Source organism: Triticum aestivum, chromosome 6B (genome assembly GCF_018294505.1).
Source record: "Triticum aestivum cultivar Chinese Spring chromosome 6B, IWGSC CS RefSeq v2.1, whole genome shotgun sequence".
Lineage (NCBI taxonomy): Eukaryota > Viridiplantae > Streptophyta > Magnoliopsida > Poales > Poaceae > Triticum > Triticum aestivum.
This window is the reverse complement of record NC_057810.1, coordinates 698,736,441-698,762,450: the sequence shown is the minus strand read 5'-3', so window position 1 is coordinate 698,762,450 and position 26,010 is coordinate 698,736,441.

Below are 26,010 nucleotides of genomic sequence, written 5' to 3'. Positions count from 1 at the left end.
GATCGGCTTCAGTTAGCAGTAGTAGCGAAGGAATTGCTCCATTGGGTTCAGTTAACAGCCATCGATTGATCGCTCGGGTCCAGTAACGCGTAGCCTACAGTGCAATCGCTTGGGTTTAGTTAGAGCCCAACGCCTCGCTCGGCTTTAGTTAGAGCCAACGCCTCGCACACACGCGCGTACGTACGAGAGAAACGCGCATCGCTCCGCCCCCGACCTCCCACGATAACCCGCAACTCCCCGAAATTTTCCTCCCCCTCGCTTCTACCACGGTTTTTTCCGTCATGGACGGACCAAAGAATGTCATGCAGCTGCGTCTCTGGCCCGCCCAGGACGAAAAGCCCATTTTCTGTCATGATTTTTTGTCATAGAAGTAGGAGCCCACCACATCTATGATGATACCGGGTTTTTTCACAATTATCGTCATAGAAGTGTCATATGTATGACAGAAAAAAATTTCGTTCAGCCCAAAATGTCATGGATGTGTCTTTTTTTGTAGTGTGCAGGTATCCGGAATAGTCAGTCTGCATGGAGTTCCACGAACCATCACTTCTGGCCGAGGTTCGCTTTTCACCTCCACTTTTTGGTCCCGTCTCCATCAGGCCCTCGGAACAGAATTGAAATACAGTACGGCTTATCATCCTCAAACGGATGGGCAGACAGAAAGGGTAAATCAGATACTCGAAGATATGCTTCGAGCCTGTGCTTTGGCCCAAGGACCACAATGGGAAGATGGCTTGCCATACGCCGAGTTCTCTTATAACAATGGCTTCCAGACCAGTTTAAAGATGTCACCATATGAAGCTTTGTATGGCCGTAAGTGCCGCACTCCATTAAATTGGTCTCAAACCTGAGATAGCCATATTTTTGGAACATATCTCATGCTGGAAGCCGAAAAGCAAGTCAAGGAGATCCGAGATAGATTGCAATTGGTCAAATCGCGACAGAAAAGTTATTACGATGCACAGCACCGACAGATCAGCTTTGAACCCGGAGAACATGTCTACCTTTGAGTCACTCCTATGAAAGGAATCAAGAGGTTTCAAACCCGTGGAAAATTGCCACCCAGGTTTATTGGTCCATTTCCCGTTATGACACGAGTAGGTGATGTGGCATATCAGTTGGAGTTACCCCCTGAGCTGTCAGACATGCACAACGTGTTCCACGTTTCACAATTGCGACGGTGCATATCACCACCCGAGAAAAAGACCGATTTGAAAGAGATAAAGCTGGCAAAGGACTTTACCTATGAAGAAAGGCTAGTGAAAATTTTGGATCAAATGGAAAGGGTCACTCACAGTAAAGCACGAAAGTTTTACAAGGTCCAATGGATGCATCATACCGAGTCAGAATCAACCTGGGAATCAGAAGAATTTCTAAGGGCATGTTATCTAGAATGGTTTTCCCAAGCAACCGAATCTCGAGGACGAGATTCATTCTAAGTGGGGGAGGTTTGTGACAGCCTGGCTTTTGCCCTCTTTTCTTTACTTGATTTTGAGTTGAGTTGGTTTTGAATTTGGAGTTTTGAATCATTTCATTTTGGACTTAACCACTTGGGTACCCCTTGATTTTCACCCAGGTGTTCCCTCTCCTCCTCAAAACCATCATTTCACCTCTTGTTCAACCCAAAAATATTATTTGGAATATTTTTCTTAAATGAAAAATATTCATTTTGACCTCCAAAACCCTAGCTAACCCTTTGAGCTCCAAAGCAACCCTAATTTTTATTGCCCCATAAATCCTGAGAAAAATCCCAATTATTCCTTGGACCCTAGGGCACCTTTCTGAGCAAAAATATTTAACCACTCTTTGGAATATTTTGTCTACAGAAAATAAAGTCATTTCTGGACAGAAATGGTAGTTTCTACAACAACTACCTTTTTACTAGCTCCATTGTAGCTGGTTTTCTTGTGCCTATTTACCTTAGTAAGTGTAAGTGAAACCCCAAAACTCAGCAGTTGACTCCCAGTGGTTTGACCATAGTAACTATCCAAAGTTACTATCCAGTAACTTGTCAGCAGCACAAATTCATTTCTACTGCACCTAGATCCTAGCCAAACCATGGTAACAACTCAGTTTACTAAGGACTACATGCCAGACATCTTTGTTAGTGCTTAGGGTGGCCTGATGTCACGGTTCACGCGGTGACCGCATTCGCCCGAGCGTGCTGGCATGCAATACGCGCGCTCTGCATGTCGCCAGCGCTCTGTTGAGCGCGTGCTCGCTGCCCAGCCGGCCAAAGCATGCCACCCCTCGCCACCATCCTCGTCTCAACCTCCAAAACTCCCTCTGACGCTCGCCGAAGCCCGAGCTCGCCGCAGCAAGCACGGGCACGGTCCGGCAAACGGCACAGTGCGCGGCGCACTTTGCTCGTCGCTTTCCCCCTTGCTCCTGTGCTCGTCCACGCCCGCACACAGTTCCTGCGTGACCTCCGTCGTCTTCTCCCTCTCTCTCTGGCGCCGTTCGTCGACAGGCGCCGTGGACAGTTGTCCTCCGGCGGAGCCCGAAACCTCCTCGCCGCCCGCCTAGAAAAGCAGCCATCCCTAGCCTCTTGGAGCACCCGCAACCACTCCCACTTCCTCCTCGAGCTAGTAGAAGCCGCAGCCCGGCTGGGCAGGCCGCGGGCTGCCATCCCGAAGCCGAGCTCGCCGGTGATCCCCTCCTGGTCGTTCTCGCAGCTCCTCCCCTCCCAAGCCAAGGCGACCCTGCCAGGGCCTCCGCCTCTCCTCCGTGAAGCCAACCCACCCCGCTGGAGCCCCTGGAGCCGCCCCAAGCCATCGTCGTCTTCGTCTTCGGCAACCTCTGCCCTCTGCCTCCGCTGCAGAGGTCGATTCCGACGCCGTCCGGTCACCTCTAGCTATGCTACGGGTACAGGCAGGTGCGCAAACATCTCCTCCATTGATTCCCCCTTCTCGTTTGACTCCAAGAAGCCTCACCGCCGGTGTGTGCTCCGGCAAAGCGCCGCCTCCCTCTGTTTCCCTCTCCCCTCCTTCTGGCCTCACTAGCAGGGCCCGCTAGTCAGCCACTCATTACACGTGCGAAGCGGTATGAGTGGTGGCGCCCCGGGTGTTTACGCCTTCGACATCACCCCCCTGTCTGTTTATTATTTATTTCAGATTCATTTAAAATCCAGGAAACTTCAAATGGCCATAACTTTTTATCTATAAGTCTGAATGCATTGATTCTTTTTGCATTGTGTTCTGTGTCCAAAAATCTAACAGCACCCAAAAGATGGGATTTTTCCTTGCTGTCGAGATTTCTGGTAATTTTCAGAAGGTTTCTTGATGTTTTCTTTTTGTGGTTTTGAATATTTTCAGAAGAGCCAGCTTGTCTCGAGGATCACCAGGAGCTTTGTGAACCTCATCAGCACTAAGGCAAGCCACAGTAACATTTTCATAGTGCCACTTCAATATTTGTGATTTTCCTACTTGAACTTATGAATATTTATGCATTTAAAATTAGTTATATAACGATTATATTCTGTTAGATGCTTGTCATGTTAAAATACTTGAATTACAGAATGTTTGAAGTGAATCTTGTTGGTAAGCTAAGAAGAACTTAGTTACAAGTAATAAATAAAGGATGTGGTCATGGACTTTAATAATTAGTTTAATTATTATCTTTGCATGATGAAAAATGATGATATTGCTAGAAATGATTCTGGTTTAAGTGAGGTGTGATCTTAACCAGAGTAGTAGCATAAGTTGATGATGGCTCCGTGGGAGCGTGGTTGATTCAGATATTTGCATGGTTATGTGGTGCATGTGTTAAGTGATGCATAGTATGGCATTATGACACTGGTAATTTTCACATTAAGTTGAACCTGATTAATAACTCAATTTGAATATGTTGTTGACCGGGCTTGGTGCCGCTGAAACGAGTCTTTCCCAGTGCAACCACATTTGCCGGTATGGGACGGCCTTAATGTGTTTCATTGTCGTGCCTCTGGTCAGTGCCTCCATTTAGGGAAGGTTATGGGCATGCTGTACCCTGGCACGGTAGGCAAACTTAACCTTGTGAGCCCATTGTTAAGTTAAGTTTTGGTACCGGGTCCCAGAGTGGATCGTGGCCACGACGGTGGTCGAGGTGTCTGGAGGTAGACACGGGGCCACCCAGGACTAGCCCAATGGGACTGAGTCGGAATGGCCAGGAGAGTGTCATGACAATGAAATGGTTTCGTCAGAATGCCGTTGGTCCACCCGAATGGGAGTGCGAGGCCATGGGTTCTGTAGTGTGGTTACAATGTACTAAACTCTATAGAGTGTTTTAATCTATCGATAGCCGAGTCCACGGTTACGGACACGCTCGAAAGTAGGGTACACCATGGGTCAACACTTAATAAAATTTGCACACTAATTTTGTACTGAGGATGGCAGTGAGGACATCGTGTTGAGTTGGACCATGAGTTGGTCGGGTTGTGATTGTCGTAAGGATCACGGGCCAGGAGTTGGTCGGCTTGCGATGGTCGTAAGGATCACAAGTGTGTTTTAGAGATTATCATGTTTGTGGTCTGGAAATGATCACGTCCGGTAAGCAAGTCCATGGAACGAGTACCAGTTAAGCATAGTCACGGCATGTTGGATATATGGTTGCATTGTTGATTAAATGGTTAAATATCATGATATTGTCTGTCATTATGTTTATGCTTATTGTGAGCTTACAAGTACATTCAATGTACTGACCTGGCGTGTCATGCCAGATTTCAGGATAGTCTCATTGGGAAGGAGTGATGTCCGAGTCTAGACCATGTCCACATCGGTGTCCCTGTGCTATGGAGTCCTGCTACGACGTTGTTCCGCTACCGAGTAGATTTCATGATCGAGGCCCCTTTATGTTCACTAAATAATGTACATATTGTTCAGCCGCACAGTGTGTGCCGCTTGGCCTCGCTAACTGTTGTAATATAACTATGCTCCGCTAGCATGAATAAAGCGGTTGTTTTTCTAAACCATGTTGTTGTGTGTTGCCAGAAGACAAGGTCTCTGGGATGGCAATGCAAGGTAAACCGGTCGCTCTGAGCCGGGGTGCCACACATGAGTCCATGCAGGCACGCCCCACGGCTCTACCCACGGCCGCCACCTCCGCGCCTCGGTCACCCCAATGAGCAGCAGAAACCGCCTCCACCTCCGTTCCCCGAACACCGTGAAGAGCACCAGCAGCCGCCTCCTCCTCTACTCCCCGGACACCCGAAGAGCACCAGCATCCGCCTCCTCCTCCGCTCCCCGGCCACCTCAAGAAGCGCCACCCCCCGTCTCCGCGTCCCCACCGCCGCAGCACGCCAGGAGTTTGGAAATATGGGATGGGCTTTAGCCCCATCTAGCATTTTCTGAAAATCTCTAAGGGCCCATGTGGGTTTAGTTGGCACTAGGTGTAGTGGGAAGTTTAGTCCCACCCCAAAAGTTGGAGAGAGGAGTTGGACCTCCTTATAAGGGTTTCTCTTCCACATGCTATTGGAGCTTGAGAAGAGAAGAGGCCCTCGCGCACTCCTCCGCCGCCCGCCTCGTCACGCTGCGGGTTGCGCGAATGAGCCGATCCGAGCTCACCTGTGTGCTAGCTTATTTTTGCCAGTCAGTAACGGAGAGTTTTTCTGATAGCTGGGCCACGATATAAGACGTCGGATCGTGGGTTGTCACGGTCTCGGACGTGAGGTGTCTCCTAACCCTAGGCGCCACGAACAGATCACATCTGATCCCCGCGTTACGCCCATCGTCGTTCCTTTGCTACTGCTGCCTCCGGTGACTCCATCCCGTCTGCCGCGTACAAGGTCGACGGGAGAGCAGGTCTCCGAAACCCCGCCTCTCCGGATCCTGTCCGAGAGAGGGGCGAATAGGTTTTTGGGAAGCGATCACGCGACTGCTCGCCTCTGATCCGCTACTTCCTCTATGTCCGTGTCGCCTTCATCATCACCATGTCTCAGTCCGACACCGACCGTCTCGCCCCTGAGAAGCTCGAGGCCGCCGAGGACGCTCCTACTGCCGCCGCCGCTTCTTCCTGGCCTACTGGTGGGTATAACGCGTTTATCCTGCTCCTTATTATTTCTGCATTAGCAGTACTGGCATTATTTATAGATGTGTCTACTGTTTGCATAGTACGTGCTTGTCTAGATCAGAATCAATATGTCGTTAGTTCTGTCAATGCCATATGCTAGTGATTTCAATTAAATTGGGTCCCGATAACTGCCACACGTGTGGTGTATCGGGTGGTTGTGCCGCACGCCTCGTGTGGCATGGACAGGAACCCGCCCGCACGACCACGTTCGGTTGCGCAAAGCCACAGCCTGCACGTCCGGTGTGTGGAAAACCCGCCTGCACGACCCCGTCTGGGCCAGACGACCCTGTTGCCCGCACGACCCAGCCATTCCCGGCCTCCGATCGATCCACAGTCCCGACTGCCACCATCGTCTCCCACCTCTCGAACCCCTACCTCCATCGCCGGCCTTCTCTGGTTGCCATGGCAACCAGGGCAGATCCGTAGGGCCTTCCCACCGCTAACCACACCCCAATTTGGTGTGACAGACCACACAAGATGGGCACATGCAGCACAACAAGGTAAGAAAATTTGAACCACAAAAGAGCACTGCATTTGTTTTTGTGGGGATAGCATGTGAGGAAAAGAAGACTTGTAGCAGTGATGGTGGAAAAAATCAAACAGAAAATTCTAATTAACAAGTTGTTGTGTGCAATGAGTCATATATTGTCTTCGGGAATTACCAATTGCTAAAAGCATGTGTGCAGCACTAATGGTTGATCGCATTTGCCTAGTGAGCTCAAGCCTAGAATAAAAAGTTTTGATGCTAGAACACACTGGTTGCCATGTATTGGCAGCAGTATTTGCCATGTATGTAGGACTACAGCTTCCATGCATATAGAATCCAAGTTTTCATACTGAAAGGAGCTCGTTGCCATGCATTGGCAACAGTAGTTGCCATGTTTGTTGGACTATAACTGCCATGACTGGAGAACTACAGTTGCCATGAATGTCCGCATGCAGACTCGCAGCTTGCTGTTTGAATGATGTCACGCCAAATCACTTGAAGTTGATGTACTCTGTTATGATAAACATGTCATTCAAGCAAAATCTTGCGCTCGTACCTGTTTTTTCTATTACAGGGCTACAACTACAATGAACAGCGGCGCGGGGACATCTACTGCGGGGAGCTCTGAGCGCACGGAAGACGCGTTCCACCAGCCAGCCAACAATCATGCCGCAAACAATGCCGAGTCACAGTCGAAAATGGCCATCATTCCAGCAATGCCGACAAGCACCCCTTTGAACACAAGCACTGGTAACACTCAAGTAGATGAAACTGCCACCGATACTGAAGTGAATGATGAAACTGATGACGAAGCAGAAGGGGATGAACATGGTGGACAATCAGAGATCGTGGTACCTCAGCCACAGTACGTTGGGAAGAGATTTGAATCGTTCACAGAAGCAAAGGAATTCTACTAGACATATGCAAAGTTCCATGGGTTTGTGGTCAACACCGAATACCATAGGAAAATTAAGAAAACTAACGAGTACAGCAGAGGTGAGATGAGGTGTCACAAGGCACGAAGGAACAAGAAGGGGAAAGGTGTTGCCCCTGTCGTTCTGGAACAAAAGAGAGGAATCATTCTCAAGACGGAATGTCCTGTCCGGTGTAAGCTAAACGTAGATGGAGCACAGTGGGTGATCACTGAATATTTTGACGAGCACAACCACAAACTCATAAAGAAGTTCGACCTGGTAAAATTTCTGACCGCCCACAGAGGATTCACCCCCCTCGAGAAGAAATTCATAAAGCTGCTACATGATTGTAACGTCGGTCCATCAAGAATGGTCCAGATACTATCACTCATCCATGGCAAAAAAAGGGACTCTGAGTAGCATACCCTGCATACCAGCTGACGTCACAAACCTAAAGGCAAAATTACCATCGACAGAGCAAGTTGGCTGACATAGAGGCCACAATGGCCTACTTCGATGAGAAAGCGAAGGAAGATCCAGGTTTCTTCTACAGGATAAGGTTGGACGATGAGGACCATATCAGGAACATGTATTGGGTGGATGGTGCTGCAAGAAGAGCCTACAGACATTTCCGAGATTGCATTTCATTCGACACGACATATCTCACTAATATGTACAAGATGCCATGCGCTCCATTCATAGGGATAAATAACCACAATCAGTCGTTGCAGTTCGGAAGCGGGCTTGTTCGAAACAAAGACACAAATGGGTATGTTTGGCTGTTCAAGACCTTATTGGAGTGCATGGATGGGCTTGCTCCAATGAACATAATAACAGACCAGGATTTTAGCATGTGTGCAGGCATAGAGGAGGTCTTCCCGTTGGCAGTGCACAGGCACTGCAGGTGGCACATTATAAAGAAGGCTAGGGAGATGCTAGGACCATTCTTTGTTGAGCATCCAGAGGTGCACAAGGCATTCGAGCTATGCGTGGACCACAGCTTGACTGTGGAGGAGTTTGAAAGGAGCTGGATGGCCATGATTGAAACATATCAAGTCCAAGACAATATGACTCTTGCTAACCTGTGGGAGAAGCGAATGTACTGGGTGCCGGCCTACTTCATGCAGTGTTTCTTCCCGTTTCTACAGACTACGCAGTGCAGCGAGGGGTTCAATGCTGTTTTGAAGCGGTACGTGAGCCCTGGCAACTCATTGTTACAGTTTGCCAAGTTGTACATAGCTTTGCAACAAAAAATACTGGGATCTGAGCTACAGCAAGAAGCGAACACCGCGCTAAAGCAACCAAAATTGCTAACATATTAACCGATGGAGAGGCAAATGAGCAAGATATACACCAACAAGATCTTTAACAAGTAAGTCAGTTGCGTTGAAATCTTATTTGCACAAGCATGAAGGAAGTAGGTGCCATATAGAATGCAATGCAGTTTCCATGATATGTGGATGCCATGTTTAATGAATTACTGTTGTCCATGTTAACTCAACTACAGTTGCCATGTTTAATGAACTACTATTTGCCATGATTACTCAGCTGCAGTTGCCATGTTCAATGAAATGCACTTGCCATGTTTAATGCACTGTACTTCCGTTGGGCATGTTGGTATGAAAATGACAATGCCAATTTAAAATGTTATGTAGTTGCCATGTTTAATGAACTGCATTTGCCATGTTTGCTGAAATGCAGTTGACATGTTTACTGAAATGCAATTGCCATGTTTACTCAACTGGAGTTGCCATGTTTAATGAAATGCAATTGTCATGTTTTATGCACTGTCCTTCCATTACGAATGTTGGTATGGAAATGACAATGGCCAGTTGAAAATGTATTGCGGTTGCCATGTTTAATGTACTGCAGTTGCCATGTCTAATGTACTATAGTTGCCATGTCTAATGTACTACAGTTTCCATGTGTAATGTACTATATTTGCCATGTTCAAACGAAATGTACTTCTATTGACCACGACAACATAAGCTGGTACAAAAAACAGCACGCGGTAGTTTAACAAAAAAGCACATAAAACATGCAGATTCCAGGAAGAAATAAAACATGCCAGCATGTTCACGGCTTTCCAGGTGGACGAACATACATTCAAGGTGTGCTCTATTTTGGGCATGTCGGATTCAGAACCTGAAGACCCACACAAAGGAAGGAACTACTTCGTGAAAGCCTCGATAGGCCAAGGCGAATACTATTGGCAATGCTGCAAGTTTGAACGGGACGGCATTGTGTGCTGTCACATACTAAAAGTAATGGACATGAACGTGGTGACACGGATGCCTCGCCATTTCATAAGGCGGTGATGGACTTGGGACGCTGACGACGCGTTGGCGCCCAGACAACAAACGCAGTTTTAGCTGTGCATGATGAGAGACCGAAGTCAACCACAGAAGCCGTGAGGCACATTGTGTTGACAAAGAACTATGTTGAGCTAATTGATGAAGCGTGCAAGAGTGATGAGACAGCGAGAGTCACAGAAAAATACAGCAAGGCCCTGAAAAGAGAGCTTGACGAGATCAAGAAGAGGAAAGCTGAGGAAGCCTTACACAGGTTCCCCCGCACATCAAGTGTTCCTTCGTCCACGGGGCCATCATATGAAAACTCGGAGATAGGAGATGGAACAACAAGACCACAAACCCAGGTCAGGAACCCGCCCCGTTCCATCACAAAGGGGCATCCAAAATAGATAAGATACAAATCAGGATTGGAGATTCAAGCAAAACACAAGAAAACAAAGAAAGGGACGGGCAATCCGAAATCAACATTGGGGCACTGTGACATGGTCCTTGGTGACATTTATTTTGTAATCTAGATGTTCTAAAAAAATAAAAATGGGAGAATGACTCTTCAGGGGCATCAGAAGTTGAAGGAAAATGCATTGAATGGATAATTGCAGTTGCCATGTTATGTGTAGTTAATCTGCCATGTTATGCGTAGTTAATCTGCCATGCTATTTTATACTAAATCTGCCATGCTATTTTATAATGGATCAGCCATGGTAAGTATACTAGATCTACCATGTTAATTATACTAGATCTGCCATGTTAAGTATACTGGATCTGCCATGTTGTTTATGCTGAATCTGCCGTGTTGTTTGTACTGAATCTGCCATGTTAGTTGTACTGAAATATGCCATGTTATTTGTAATGACTCTACATCACGTATATTTCCGTCTTCATTCGACGCATTTTAGTCACACATAGTGTGTTGTGTGCAATCTATGGGAAACAAGTTGAAAAAAGTGTAACGTGCATCAACCACAGAAAAGGTTACGGCTACATGATCAAACTACCATGCTAGCCAGTGCAGTTAGCGGTGAAAAATAAAAAGAAAATAGCACAATGAAAAACGATGATAAATTTCAATAACCATGTCTGATGAACTACATTTGCCATGTTTAAAACATCGTAGACGCATTCAAAACAGCAAATTGGTGCTACAAACGATGAAAGCATAATAATAATGATAAACATAAAACATATCTGCTGTCACGCCTAAGTAGGTTCACATCCACACATATATTACAGAAAATATTCAAATGTTGCTCACGCACCACCACTACATACTAGGCTACACGGGGTTGCAGTCATAGCATAGCACACGGACATAGTTTTGAAAAGAACAAAGGTAGTACCTTACATTCCTCGGCAACAGAATCTAAGGTAGGCGTTCAGTATGGAGCACCACGTGATCACTTGTACTTCTTGATGACTTTCTTTATAGCTTCCTCTACGAACTCACATGCTTCGGACCGCCTGTTGAAATCTTCATTTGTCAACCAGTTCCATGTGTAAATTTTCCGGAGGTCAACGACCGTTGCAGCTATGACGACAGGAACCAATCTACCTTCCCACTTTGCAAGGTATTCCAACGTGTGAAAGCCACAGTACATCCTGCACAAGAAAAGAATCAGGTGAACTCACAAAAAAGGACAGAGATAGCAATGATAAACTTCAATTCAGATGTAACTAAAGAGGGGTGGGATTGGTGTAAAGGGCACATGAAGAAAGAGATAGGAAATTATGTGTTCCCTTGCTTCGTAGTCGCCACATACTCAATTGGAAAATGTCTGATCTGGACCTTTGAGTGTTCGTAGTGACGGTTCCATGTCTCTTTGAGGTTGTTGATGAAGAATTCAGCATTCGTTGTAAGGTCTGCATCAGCTGCCGAACGCATTGAATCAAGCACCTCAAAACGTTGGTTATTCAGGTCAAGGCAGATCACGTAGTGGTGACCACACTTGTCGTGTGGGTCATGTGGTGCAAGCTCCTGAAACATGGGGAACAGGACCTGCAAGTAAAATGAAGGAAATAAGAAGAAGAGTTCACATGAAGAACAACAAGGGGACAAAAAAGTAGAATCATGTAGAATGTTTAGTTATAGTGGGTAGTTAAAAGAAAGTTGCCATCCATGTATGAACAAAGTTGCCCTGTAGTTGACTTTGAAGTTGCCACATAGTTTGTACGGGGATGCAAATCAAAAAGTCAGTTTACATGGCAGCTGTTGCCACATGAAACATCTGCCACATAAACAGAGTGCAGCTACTGGCAAAAAAACATACCATGGGAAAAAATGTGCAAACAGGGAAGGAGTACTCACACATTTCTTCACTGTGAGCTTGAATTCACCATGCGGAGGAAAATTCTTCCTCGGGATTTTGTGGTGGAAGTAACCATCCCATATTTTGCAGGTCACACTGTAATGGATGATTGTTTTGTCGGCAGACATATCCATATGCTTGTTGATGGAGTCAATCCCACATGCAACTACATTCGTCGACATTTTACCGAGTGGCCTCACGGAGTCGTCAAGATCACCCAGGTCGACGTACGTTGCTTCGCATTGAATGACCTTGGTTCTGCCCAAACATGAGCTGTATGAAAATGATATAACATGAAAGAATCATGTCTACTAAGTAAAAAATGAAGTACTTAAACGTAAGTGGATCATATCTAGAAAGTATAAAAAAGATGAAATGGTAGAAAGAGCAAACCAAAATGAGAGATTATATCGTGTGGTCATTACGCTTTCAGCTCCTTCATGTGCTTGCTGCTGGCCCTCACATTTCCAAATCGCTTGACAATATCGTACAGCTGATTCTACTCCTTTATGGCCTTGACTTCGGGCTCGTAGTCTTCCGCAGGAGGTGGGTGAACTACCCTCCGCTGCCTCATAGAACCAGGGGTGGCACTTCTAATGGTATCCTCAGATACCGTCTCTGCAGGCACATTGGAACTTGATTGCCCCTGGCCTCGTGAGGACCTCCTCTGCAATGTTGCCTCCTCAATCCTGCGGTAAACTTCATCAAGTGATGGTGAAATCTCCTCAGGGGTGCCTGCAAGGATCAAAAAGTGGCTTAGGATACCTGGAAAACAAAACAAATGTAGTCCAAAGAGAAAAGGCGCATGATATGAAATGTAGGTACAAAAAGTGGGGAGTTGCCATGTGAAGGCAAATCCAGTTGCCATGTGTATTGCACTGTAATTGTCATGTGAAAGCAACTGCAGTTGCCATGTTGTGTCAACTCTAGTTGCTATGTGGTTGCCAAATGAGAAATGCAGCATGGAAACAAAAATGCAGGTGACATGCTGCAGCAAATCCAATTGCAATGTATAGTGCATTGTAGTTACCATGTGAGAACAAAAACAGTTGCCATGTTTTATCAACTTCAGTTGCCATGTGGTTGCCAAATGCAAAATACAGCATGGCAACAAAAATGTAGGTAAGACGGTGCAGCAAATCCGGTTGTCATGTCATCACATAACAGTTACCATCACAGGTGAGAACCACCCAAAAAATTGCTTGGGATAAAAGTCAGACTACACAGGTCTATACAAGAAAAAGATAAACACGGAAGAAATGTACCTTGGACGATCGGCTCTGCGAACTTTAAAGCCTTCCTGCCGTCGACCATTGGCTGTGCCATCATTGCGGGCATGCCTCCCGGGAAAGCAAAGGCAACTGGCATAGGCTCTGGCACCACTGGTTGATCTTGACTGATGCCAAGGCTGAAGCTCGGTGGGGTGAAGGCCATTGGGTGCCTCTCATACCTACTGGTCGGACCATGAACAACTTGCGGGGCAGAATCCAAGGGTGAAAGATCAACAAACATATCCGAATCGGCCATTTCAGAATCATCGAGCTTATTTGTAGGGAGGGGCATGTTGTCAGCGGTATCAGCCGCAGCTTTCTTGACAATCTTCTTTTTTGGGCTGTAGGGGACACCAACATTGACTAGGAGCTTGGAAGTGTGCAGATTTAAGCTGGGGATTTCCACTGCGGGTAAAGGCGCGGTCTTCTCCAGACGTTCACCTCCTTCACTCATGCCCGGCTTGACACCTGCATCAGTTGTACTCCGGTCTTCCGGTTTCTCCATAACATTGCTTTTGGCAGGTGGCGGGAACAGTGTGGACGCAGGAACATAACCAGACTCATCTCTGCTGCTCCTAGCTATAGCTGGTGCGTTGGGTATGTCTGTTGATTGCTTGCGGGGGCTACGACGCCTAGGTGGAAGACCAGCACGCGAAACAGTCGCCTTAGCAATATCTGCACCGCCAGGAGTTGGAGCTGTTGTGCCAAGACTCTCACCTGTAGATGGCATATCATTATGAACTGCCGCCTCAGCCACTTCTGTCGTGGACACAGGAGTGCCACGAAGCACGCGCTTGGAACCAGTGTCAGATGAGCGGGAATCTTCCTTGCTTAGGTTGGTCTCGGGAGCGTTCATTTCAACGCTTGCTGATGGGGTGGCATGGCTAACAGGAGCATCCTTCATTGCCAGAAGAGTGGGCAATATTTCAGCTGTCCTGGAAAATACCGACTCATCACTCCCCGATGTACGGATGCCTGTTGTTCTAGCCTGCACATCTGCAACCGGCGGAGATGGTCGACCACTTGCGTCAGAGTTAGTGGGAACAGTTGATGGTGCAGCAGCAGTTTTGTCGACTGGCGCCTCATGAACATCTGAGTTGCCACTTGTAGACAACTTTGAATGAAGGCGTTCGAGTGGGTCCCTAATGATATGCTTGGCCGCGCGTGTAGTAGTCTTCTTCACCCTGCAAAAAAGAAAGCATGTGAAAAAGGTATTAAGAAATGAACAAAAAATATTTGCCAGGGTAGAAATCTAAAAAAGTTGAAGAGTAGGTGGAAAGCTAGTAGTTGCCATGTAGGTGGAATAAGAGTTGCCATGTGTCATAGTTAGCAGTTGCCATGCAAATCCAGCAAGAGTTACCTTGCTAGCCAACTTGAAGAATGATAAAAATGTCTGATCTGCTAGGAATGCAATTTCAAAACTAGGTATGTGATGAGCACACAAGCCAATGCAAAGTTGGAAGTTGCCATAAGGGTACAAAAAGAGATGCCATTTGTCCTAGATAGCAACTGCCATGCAAAAACAAACAGGAGTTGCCATGCAGTTAAAAAGGAATGAGATCATTTGAAAAACAGCAGTTGCCATGTGGGACTGATGACAGAAGCCCATGTGGCAAGCTGAACAGATGCATTGAAAAATAAAAAATATAGTGATATGGCAATGAAAGAACATGGAAAACCTACTTCTTGACTGGCTTTCTCATGTCTGGCAACATGACAGGATCCCCGGTGTTGGACGTCGTCGTACAAGGAGATGACCTAGTGGAAGGGGTGTCACCAGCAATGGGGGCACCTTTGTTCAACCGAGCAGAAACATGGGTTGGCGTTGGTGCATGTTTCTTGATAACTGCTCATCCACCAGCTGTCACCACGTTGCACGTATAACATGGAGGCAAAAAAAGGTGGCAATTGTCAGATAGCAAACTCATTGTCGCGCTTAGCAAAACAAATGCAAAAAGGGGTCAGTTTGTTCAAAAAATATAGACAAAACAAAACACTAAAATAAAAGTCGAACCTCCTCCTAGCAGCTACGGGATTGTGTTGGAAATATGCCCTAGAGGCAATAATAAAAGGATTATTATTATATTTCCTTGTTCATGATAATTGTCTTTATTCATGCTATAATTGTATTATCCGGAAATCGTAATACACGTGTGAATACATAGACCACAATACATCCCTAGTAAGCCTCTAGTTGACTAGCACGTTGATCAACAGATAGTCATGGTTTCCTGACTATGGACATTAGATGTCGTTGATAATGGGATCACATCATTAGGAGAATGATGTGATGGACAAGACCCAATCCTAAGCATAGCACAAGATCGTGTAGTTCGTTTTGCTAGAGCTTTTCCAATGTCAAGTATCTTTTCCTTAGACCATGAGATCGTGTAACTCCCGGATACCGTAGGAGTGCTTTGGGTGTACCAAACGTCACAACGTAACTGGTGACTATAAAGGTGCACTACAGGTATCTCCAAATGTGTCTGTTGGGTTGACACGGATCGAGACTGGGATTTGTCACTCCGTTTTTACGGAGAGGTATCACTGGGCCCACTCGGTAGTGCATCATCATAATGAGCTCAAAGTGACCAAGTGTCTGGTCACAGGATCATGCATTACGATACGAGTAAAGTGACTTTCCGGTAACGAGACTGAACGAGGTATTGGGATACCAACGATCGAGTCTTGGGCAAGTAACATACCGTCTGACAAAGGGAATAGTATACGGGGTTGCTTGAATCCTCGACATCGTGGTTCATCCGATGATATCATCGAGGAGTATGTGGGAGCCAACATGGGTATCCAGATCCCGCTGTTGGTTATTGACCGGAGAGCCGTCTCGGTCATGTCTGCATGTCTCCCGAACCCGTAGGGTCTACACACTTAAGGTTCGGTGACGCTAGGGTTGTATGAATATGAGTATGCAGCAAACCGAACATTGTTCGGAGTCCCGGATGAGATCCCGGATGTCACGAGGAGTTCTGGAATGGTCCGGAGGTAAAGAAAACTATATAGGAAGTGTTATTTTGGCCATCGGGAAAGTTTCGGGGTCACCCGGTATTGTACCGGGACCACCGGAAGGGTCCCGGGGGTCCACCGGGTGGGCCCACTTATCCCGGAGGGCCCCGTGGGCTGAAGTGGGAGGGGAACCAGCCCCTAGTGGGATGGTGCGCCCCCCTTGCCCCCCCCCCTGCGCCTAGGGTTGGAAACCCTAGGTGGGGGGGGGCGCACCACTTGCCTTGGGGGGCACTCTACCCCCTGGCCGCCGCCCCCTTGGGAGATTGCATCTCCCAGGGCCGGCGCCCCCCCTGGGGGCCTATATAAAGGAGGGCAAGGGGGAGGGCAGCCGCACCCTGTGTCTTGGCGCCTCCCTCCCCCTACTACACCTCGTCCTCCTCCCGCAGCAGCTTGACGAAGCCCTGCCGGAGTTCTGCTGCATCCACCACCACGCCGTCGTGCTGCTGGATCATCATCAACCTCTCCTTCCCCCTTGCTGGATCAAGACGGAGGAGACGTCACGCTGACCGTACGTGTGTTGAACACAGAGGTGCCGTCCATTCGGCACTAGGATCTCCGGTGATAGGATCACGACGAGAACAACTACTTCAACCACGTTCTTTTGAACGCTTCCGCTCGCGATCTACAAAATGGTATGTAGATGCATCTCTCCTTTCACTCGTTGCTTAGATGAACTCATAGATGGATCTTGGTGAAACCGTAGGAAAAATTTTATTTTCTGCAACGTTCCCCAACAGTGGCATCACGAGCTAGGTCTATGCGTAGTTCTCTATTGCACGAGTAGAACACAAATTTGTTGTGGGTGTAGATCTTGTCAACTTGCTTGCCGCTACTAGTCTTTTCTTGCTTCAGCAGTATTGTGGGATGAAGCGGCCCGGACCGACCTTACACGTACGCTTACGTGAGACAGGTTCCATCGACTGACATGCACTAGTTGCATAAGGTGGCTAGCGGGTGTCTGTCTCTCCTACTTTAGTTGGAGCGGATTCGACGAAAAGGGTCCTTATGAAGGGTAAATAGAAGTTGACAAAATCACGTTGTGGTTATTCGTAGGTAAGAAAACGTTCTTGCTAGAACCCAATTGCAGCCACGTAAAATATGCAACAACAATTAGAGGACGTCTAACTTGCTTTTGCAGCATTTGTCATGTGATGTGATATGGCCAGAAGTTGTGATGAATGTTGAATGATATATTGTGATGTATGAGATCATGTTCTTGTAATAGGAATCACGACTTGCATGTCGATGAGTATGACAACCGGCAGGAGCCATAGGAGTTGTCTTTATTTTTTGTATGACCTGCGTGTCATTGAAGAACGCCATGCAAATTACTTTACTTTATTGCTCAACGTGTTAGCCATAGAAGTAGAAGTAGTCGTTGGCGTGACAACTTCATGAAGACACAATGATGGAGATCATGGTGTCATGCCGGTGACGAAGATGATCATGGAGCCCCAAAGATGGAGATCAAAGGAGCTATATGATATTGGCCATATCATGTCACTATTATATAATTGCATGTGATGTTTATTATGTTTTATGCATCTTGTTTACTTAGAACGGCGGTAGTAAATAAGATGATCCCTTATAATAATTTCAAGAAAGTGTTCCCCCTAATTGTGCACCATTGCTAAAGTTCGTCGTTTCGAAGCACCACGAGATGATCGGGTGTGATAGATCCATACGTTCACATACAACGGGTGTAAGATAGATTTACACATGCAGAACACTTAGGGTTAACTTGACGAGCCTAGCATGTACAGACATGGCCTCGGAACACAAGAGACTGAAAGGTCGAACATGAGTCGTATGGAAGATACGATCAACATGGAGATGTTCTCCGATGATGACTAGTCCGTCTCACGTGATGATCGGACATGGCCTAGTCGACTCGGATCGTGTAACACTTAGATGACTAGAGGGATGTCAAATCTGAGTGGGAGTTCATTCAATAATTTGATTAGATGAACTTAATTATCATGAACTTAGTCTAAAACTTTTGCAAAATATGTCTTGTAGATCAAATGGCCAACGCTCATGTCAACATGAACTTCAACGCGTGCCTAGAGAAAACCAAGCTGAAAGATGATGGCAGCAACTATTCGGATAGGGTCCGGAACCTGAGGATCATCCTCATAGCAGCCAAGAAAGCATATGTCCTAGATGAACCGCTAGGTGAAGCACCCATCCCAGAGAACCAAGACGTTATGAACGCTTGGCAGTCACGTGCTGATGATTACTCCCTCCTTCAGTGCGGCATGCTTTACAGCATAGAACCGGGGCTCCAAAAGCGTTTTGAGAAACACGGAGCATATGAGATGTTCGAGGAGCTGAAAATGGTTTTCCAAGCTCATGCCCGGGTCGAGAGATATGAAGTCTCCGACAAGTTCTATAGTTGTAAGATGGAGGAAAACAGTTCTGTCAGTGAGCACATACTCAAAATGTCTGGGTTGCACAACCGCCTGTCCCAGCTGGAGATCAACCTCCCGGATGAGGCGGTCATTGACAGAATCCTTCAGTCACTCCCACCGAGCTACAAGAGCTTTGTGTTGAACTACAATATGCAGGGGATGGTGAAGACCATTCCTGAAGTATTTTCAATGCCGAAGTCAGCAGAGGTTGAAATCAACAAAGAACATCAAGTGTTAATGGTCAATAAGACCACTAAGTTCAAGAAGGGCAAGGGTAAGAAGAACTTCAAGAAGGACGGCAAAGATGTTGCCGCGCCCGGTAAGCTAGTTGCCAGGAAGAAGTCAAAGAATGGACCCAAGCCTGAGACTGAGTGTTTTTATTGCAAGGGGAAGGGTCACTGGAAGCGGAACTGCCCCAAATACTTAGCGGACAAGAAGGTCGACAACACTAAAGGTATATTTTATATACATGTAATTGATGTGTACCTTACCAGTTCTCGTAGTAACTCCTAGGTATTTGATACCGGTGTCGTTGCTCATATTTGTAACTCACAGCGGGAGCTACGGAATAAGAGGAGACTGGCGAAGGACGAGGTGACGATGCGTGTCGGGAATGGTTCCAAGGTCGATGTGATCGCCGTCGCCACGCTACCTCTACATTTACCCACGGGATTAGTTATGAACCTCAATAATTGTTATTTAGTGCCAAGTTTGAGCATGAGCATTGTATCTGGATCTCGTTTAATACGAGATGGCTACTCATTTAAATCCGAGAATAATGGTTGTTCTATTTATATGAGAGACATGTTTTATGGTCATGCCCCGATGGTCAATGGTTTATTCTTAATGAATCTCAAACGTAATGTTACACATATTCATAGCGTGAATACCAAAAGATGTAAAGTTGATAACGATAGTCCCACATACTTGTGGCACTGCTGCCTTGGTCACATTGGTGTCAAGCGCATGAAGAAGCTCCATGCTGATGGACTTTTAGAGTCTCTCGATTATGAATCATTTGACACATGCAAACCATGCCTCATGGGCAAAATGACCAAGACTCCGTTCTCCGGAACAATGGAGCGAGCAACCAACTTATTGGAAATCATACATACCGATGTGTGCGGTCCAATGAGCGTTGAGGCTCGCGGAGGATATCGTTATGTTCTCACTCTCACTGATGACTTGAGTAGATATGGGTATGTCTACTTGATGAAACACAAGTCTGAGACCTTTGAAAGGTTCAAGGAATTTCAGAATGAGGTAGAGAATCAACATGACCGAAAGATAAAGTTCCTACGATCAGATCGTGGAGGAGAATACTTAAGTCACGAATTTGGTACACACTTAAGGAAATGTGGAATCGTTTCAAAACTCACGCCGCCTGGAACACCTCAGTGTAAGGGTGTGTCCGAACGTCGTAATCGCACTCTATTGGATATGGTGCGGTCGATGATGTCTCTTACCGATTTACCGCTATCATTTTGGGGATACGCTCTAGAGACAGCTACATTCACTTTAAATAGGGCACCGTCTAAATACGTTGAGACGACACCGTATGAATTATGGTTTGGGAAGAAACATAAGTTGTCCTTTCTGAAAATTTGGGGATGCGATGCTTATGTCAAGAAATTACAACCTGAAAAGCTCGAACCCAAGTCGGAAAAATGCGTCTTCATAGGATACCCTAAGGAAACCATTGGGTATACCTTCTACTTAAGATCCGAGGGCAAGACCTTTGTTGCCAAGAACGGATCCTTTCTGGAAAAAGAGTTTCTCTCGAAAGAAGTAAGTGGGAGGAAAGTAGAACTCGATGAAGTACTACCTCTTGAACTGGAAAGTAGTACAGCTCAGGAAAATGTTCCTGTGGTGCCTACACCAACTGGAGAGGAAATTAATGATGATGATCAAGGTACTTCGGATCAAGTTGCTACAGAACCTCGTAGGTCAACAAGGACACGTTCCACACCAGGGTGGTATGGCAACCCTGTCCTGGAAATCATGTTGTTAGACAACGGTGAACCTTCGAACTATGAAGAAGCGATGGCGGGCCCAGATTCCAACAAATGGCTTGAAGCCATGCAATCCGAGATAGAATCCATGTATGAAAACAAAGTATGGACTTTGACTGACTTGCCCGATGATCGGCGAGCGATAGAAAACAAATGGATCTTTAAGAAGAAGATGGATGCGGATGGTAATATTACCATCTATAAAGCTCGACTTGTCGCTAAGGGTTATCGGCAAGTTCAAGGGGTTGACTACGATGAGACATTCTCTCCCGTAGCGAAGCTGAAGTCCGTTCGAATCATGTTAGCAATTGTCGCATACTATGATTATGAGATATGGCAAATGGACGTCAAAACGGCATTCCTTAATGGGCATCTTAAGGAAGAACTGTATATGATGCAGCCAGAGGGTTTTGTCGATCCTAAGAATTCTAACAAAGTAAGCAAGCTCCAGCGATCCATTTATGGGCTGGTGCAAGCATCTCGGAGTTGGAACATTCGCTTTGATGAGATGATCAAAGCGTTTGGGTTTATGCAGACTTATGGAGAAGCCTGCGTTTACAAGAAAGTGAGTGGGAGCTCTGTAGCATTTCTCATATTATATGTAGATGACATATTTTTGATGGGAAATGATATATAACTTTTGGACAGCATTAAGGCCTACTTGAATAAGTGTTTTTCAATGAAGGACCTTGGAGAAGCTGCTTACATATTAGGCATCAAGATCTATAGGGATAGATTGAGACGCCTCATAGGTCTTTCACAAAGCACATACCTTGATAAGATTTTGAAGAAGTTCAAAATGGATCAGTCTAAGAAAGGGTTCTTGCCTGTATTGCAAGGTGTGAGATTGAGCTCAGCTCAATGCCCGACCACGGCAAAAGATAAAGAAGAGATGAGTGTCATCCCCTATGCTTCAGCCATAGGATCTATTATGTATGCCATGCTGTGTACCAGACCTGATGTAAACCTTGCCGTAAGTTTGGTAGGAAGGTACCAAAGTAATCCCGGCAAGGAACACTAGACAGCGGTCAAGAATATCCTGAAGTACCTGAAAAGGACAAAGGACATGTTTCTCGTTTATGGAGGTGATGAAGAGCTCGCCGTAGAGGGTTACGTCGACGCTAGCTTCGACACAGATCTGGATGACTCTAAGTCACAAACTGGATACGTGTATATGTTGAATGGTGGAGCAGTAAGCTGGTGCAGCTGCAAGCAGAGCATCATGGCGGGATCTACATGTGAAGCGGAGTACAAGGCAGCCTCGAAGGCAGCGCATGAAGCAATTTGGGTGAAGGAGTTCATCACCGACCTAGGAGTCATACCCAATGCGTCGGGGCCGATCAAACTCTTCTGTGACAACACTGGAGCTATTGCCCTTGCCAAGGAGCCCAGGTTTCACAAGAAGACCAGGCACATCAAGCGTCGCTTCAACTCCATCCATGAAAATGTTCAAGATGGAGACATAGATATTTGCAAAGTACATACGGACCTGGATGTCGCAGATCCGTTGACTAAACCTCTCTCGCGAGCAAAACATGATCAACAGCAGAACTCTATGGGTGTTCGATTCATCACAATGTAACTAGATTATTGACTCTAGTGCAAGTGGGAGAATGTTGGAAATATGCCCTAGAGGCAATAATAAAAGGATTATTATTATATTTCCTTGTTCATGATAATTGTCTTTATTCATGCTATAATTGTATTATCCGGAAATCGTAATACACGTGTGAATAAATAGACCACAATACGTCCCTAGTAAGCCTCTAGTTGACTAGCTCATTGATCAACAGATAGTCATGGTTTCCTGACTATGGACATTAGATGTCATTGATAATGGGATCACATCATTAGGAGAATGATGTGATGGACAAGACCCAATCCTAAGCATAGCACAAGATCGTGTAGTTCGTTTTGCTAGAGCTTTTCCAATGTCAAGTATCTTTTCTTTAGACCATGAGATCGTGTAACTCCCGGATACTGTAGGAGTGCTTTGGGTGTACCAAACGTCACAACGTAACTGGGTGACTATAAAGGTGCACTACAGGTATCTCTGAAAGTGTCTGTTGGGTTGACACGGATCGAGAGTGGGATTTGTCACTCCGTTTTTACGGGGAGGTATCACTGGGCCCACTCGGTAGTGCATCGTCATAATGAGCTCAAAGTGACCAAGTGTCTGGTCACAGGATCATGCATTACAGTACGAGTAAAGTGACTTGCCGGTAATGAGACTAAACAAGGTATTGGGATACCGACGATCGAGTCTCGGGCAAGTAACATACCGTCTGAAAAAGGGAATAGTATACGGGGTTGCTTGAATCCTCGACATCGTGGTTCATCCGATGAGATCATCGAGGAGTATGTGGGAGCCAACATGGGTATCCAGATCCCGCTATTGGTTATTTACCGGAGAGCCGTCTCGGTCATGTCTGCATGTCTCCCGAACCCGTAGGGTCTACACACTTAAGGTTCGGTGACGCTAGGGTTATATGAATATGAGTATGCAGCAAATCGAATATTGTTCGGAGTCCCGGATGAGATCCCGGACGTCACGAGGAGTTCCGGAATGGTCCGGAGGTAAAGAAATCTATATAGGAAGTGCTATTTCGGCCATCGGGAAAGTTTCGGGGTCACCCGGTATTGTACCGGGACCACCGGAAGGGTCCCGGGGGTCCACCGGGTGGGGCCACCTATCCCGGAGGGCCCAGTGGGCTGAAGTGGGAGGGGAACCAGCCCCTAGTGCGCTGGTGCGCCCCCCTTGGGCCCCCCTGCGCCTAGGGTTGGAAACCCTAGGTGGGGGGGAGCACCACTTGCCTTGGGGGGCACTCCACCCCCCTGGCCGCCGCCCCCTTGGGAGATTGCATCTCCCAGGGCCGGTGCCCCCCCCTGGGGGCCTATATAAAGGAGGGCAAGGGGGAGGGCATCCGCACCCTGTGTCTTGGCGCCTCCCTCCCCCTTCTACACCTCGTCCTCCTCCCGCAGCAGCTTGGCGAAGCCTTGGCGGAGTTCTGCTGCATCCACCACCAGGCCGTCGTGCTGCTGGATCATCATCAACCTCTCCTTCCTCCTTGCTGGATCAAGACGGAGGAGACGTCATCCGTACCTTACGTGTGTTGAACGCAGAGGTGCTGTCCGTTCAGCACTTGGTCATCGGTGATCTGAATCATGGCGAGTACGACTCCATCATCACCATCCCCTTGAACGCTTCCGCATTCGATCTACAAGTGGTATGTAGATGCAAACTCACTCCCTTGACTCATTGCTTAGATGAACTCATAGATGGATCTTGGTGAAACCGTAGGAAAAATTTTAATTTTCTGCAACGTTCCCCAACAGTGAAACCCTACTCCTGCTTGATTAATATTGATGATACGGGTAGTACAAGAGTTGATCTACCACGAGATCAGAGAGGCTAAACCCTAGAAGCTAGCCTATGGTATGATTGTTGTTCGTCCTACAGACTAAGACCCTCCGGTTTATATAGACACCGGAGAGGGTTAGGGTTACACAGAGTCGGTTACAATGGTAGAAGATCTACATATCTGTATCGCCAAGCTTGCCTTCCACGCCAAGGAAAGTCCCATCCGGACACGGGACGAAGTCTTGAATCTTGTATCTTCATAGTCCAGGAGTTCGGCCAAAGGTCATAGTCCGGCCATCCGGACACCCCCTAATCCAGGACTCCCTCAGTAGCCCCTGAACCAGGCTTCAATGACGAAGAGTCCGGAGCGCAAATTGTCTTCGGCATTGCAAGGCGGGTTCCTCCTCCAAATACTTCATAGAAGATGTTGAACACAAGGATAGTGTCCGGCTCTGCAAAATAAATTCCACATACCACCGTAGAGATAATAATATCTGCACAAATCTAATCTGCTGACGTACTCCGCAGCATGACATCACGCCACGGGCAAGCCTTTATTCGAATCATTTTACTGTTCCACCTCAGCGCGTTTAGCGAGGCGGTTTCCTTAGCATGTCTTGTCAAAGCCGAGATCGTGTCCCCTTATTCCGGGATTCTCATCAATACGGGCGTGGGTAACCCAACCGCGCCATTAACTGCGGCGCTTGGGAGATAAGCGAGTTTTATTAGGCTGGTGGGGGCTTATAGTTTTGGCCGCCCATATAAGGGTATAAGGATCCACCCTTTCCTTTTACGCCTTATTCCTCCTTTGCTTATCCATCCCTGCGCACTTGAGCTCCAGCGCCCAAGTCCGCACTTCCCACCTCAACCTTCTCCAATCATGTCCGGAGTGGGAGGTAGATGGATGGCCTCCTCCGTCAAGGAGGGGCAAATCAAAAAGTTAAGGAAGGTCGGATACTTGTCTGATGACATCGCGCACCGGCTTCCAGATGAGAGGCAACTCATCCCCACCCCTAGGCCCCATGAGAGGGTCGTGTTTCTCTCCCATTTCCTCCGCGGACTAGGCTTTCCTCTTCACCCGTTCGTCCGGGTGCTCATGTTCTACTACGGCCTAGACTTCCATGATCTGGCCCCCAACTTCATCCTCAACATCTCGGTGTTTATCGTCGTGTGTGAGGCCTTCCTCCGCATCCAGCCTCACTTTGGCCTATGGCTAAAGATCTTCAGTGTCAAGCCAAATGTCGTGGGCGGCCGCCAAGCGGAGTGCGGAGGCGCCATGGTGGGCAAGATAGCCAACGTTACATGGCTCAAGGGCGCCTTTGTAGAGACCATCAAAGGGTGGCAGTCGGGGTGGTTCTATATCACCGAGCCGCGTGACCCTGAATGGGCAGAGGCCCCCGAATTCCAATCTGGCATCCCCACATGGCTCACATCTTGGAAAGAGACGGGCCAGTTGTGGGGTAGTCCGGAAGAGGTGACCGGACTGCAAACCTGCGTCCGAGACCTGGTGAAGAAGAAGGTTAAGCTTGTTAACGTAGTCCAGGTCATGCTCTTCCACCGGATCCTTCCGTGTCAACGACGGGCCTTCAACTTGTGGGAGTTCGACCCGGCCCAGCACCAGACTCTGTCCCGGCTCTTCGACACAAAGCACGAGGACGCCTGGAAGGTGCTATTCAAGAGCTCCGAGGTCTCCCCTCCCGTCACCGAGGATCACGGATTCTGCGCCAAGCGCCAAGCCACCGAAGTAAGCTTGCTTTTAGTCCTCCACGGGACACTTGATTTTCATAGTTTGACTCCATGTAGGATCTAAACTCCTGCTCCTTTGACAGGACTGGAAGAGGACGTCTGGACAGTTTGACTGTCCGGCCCCTTT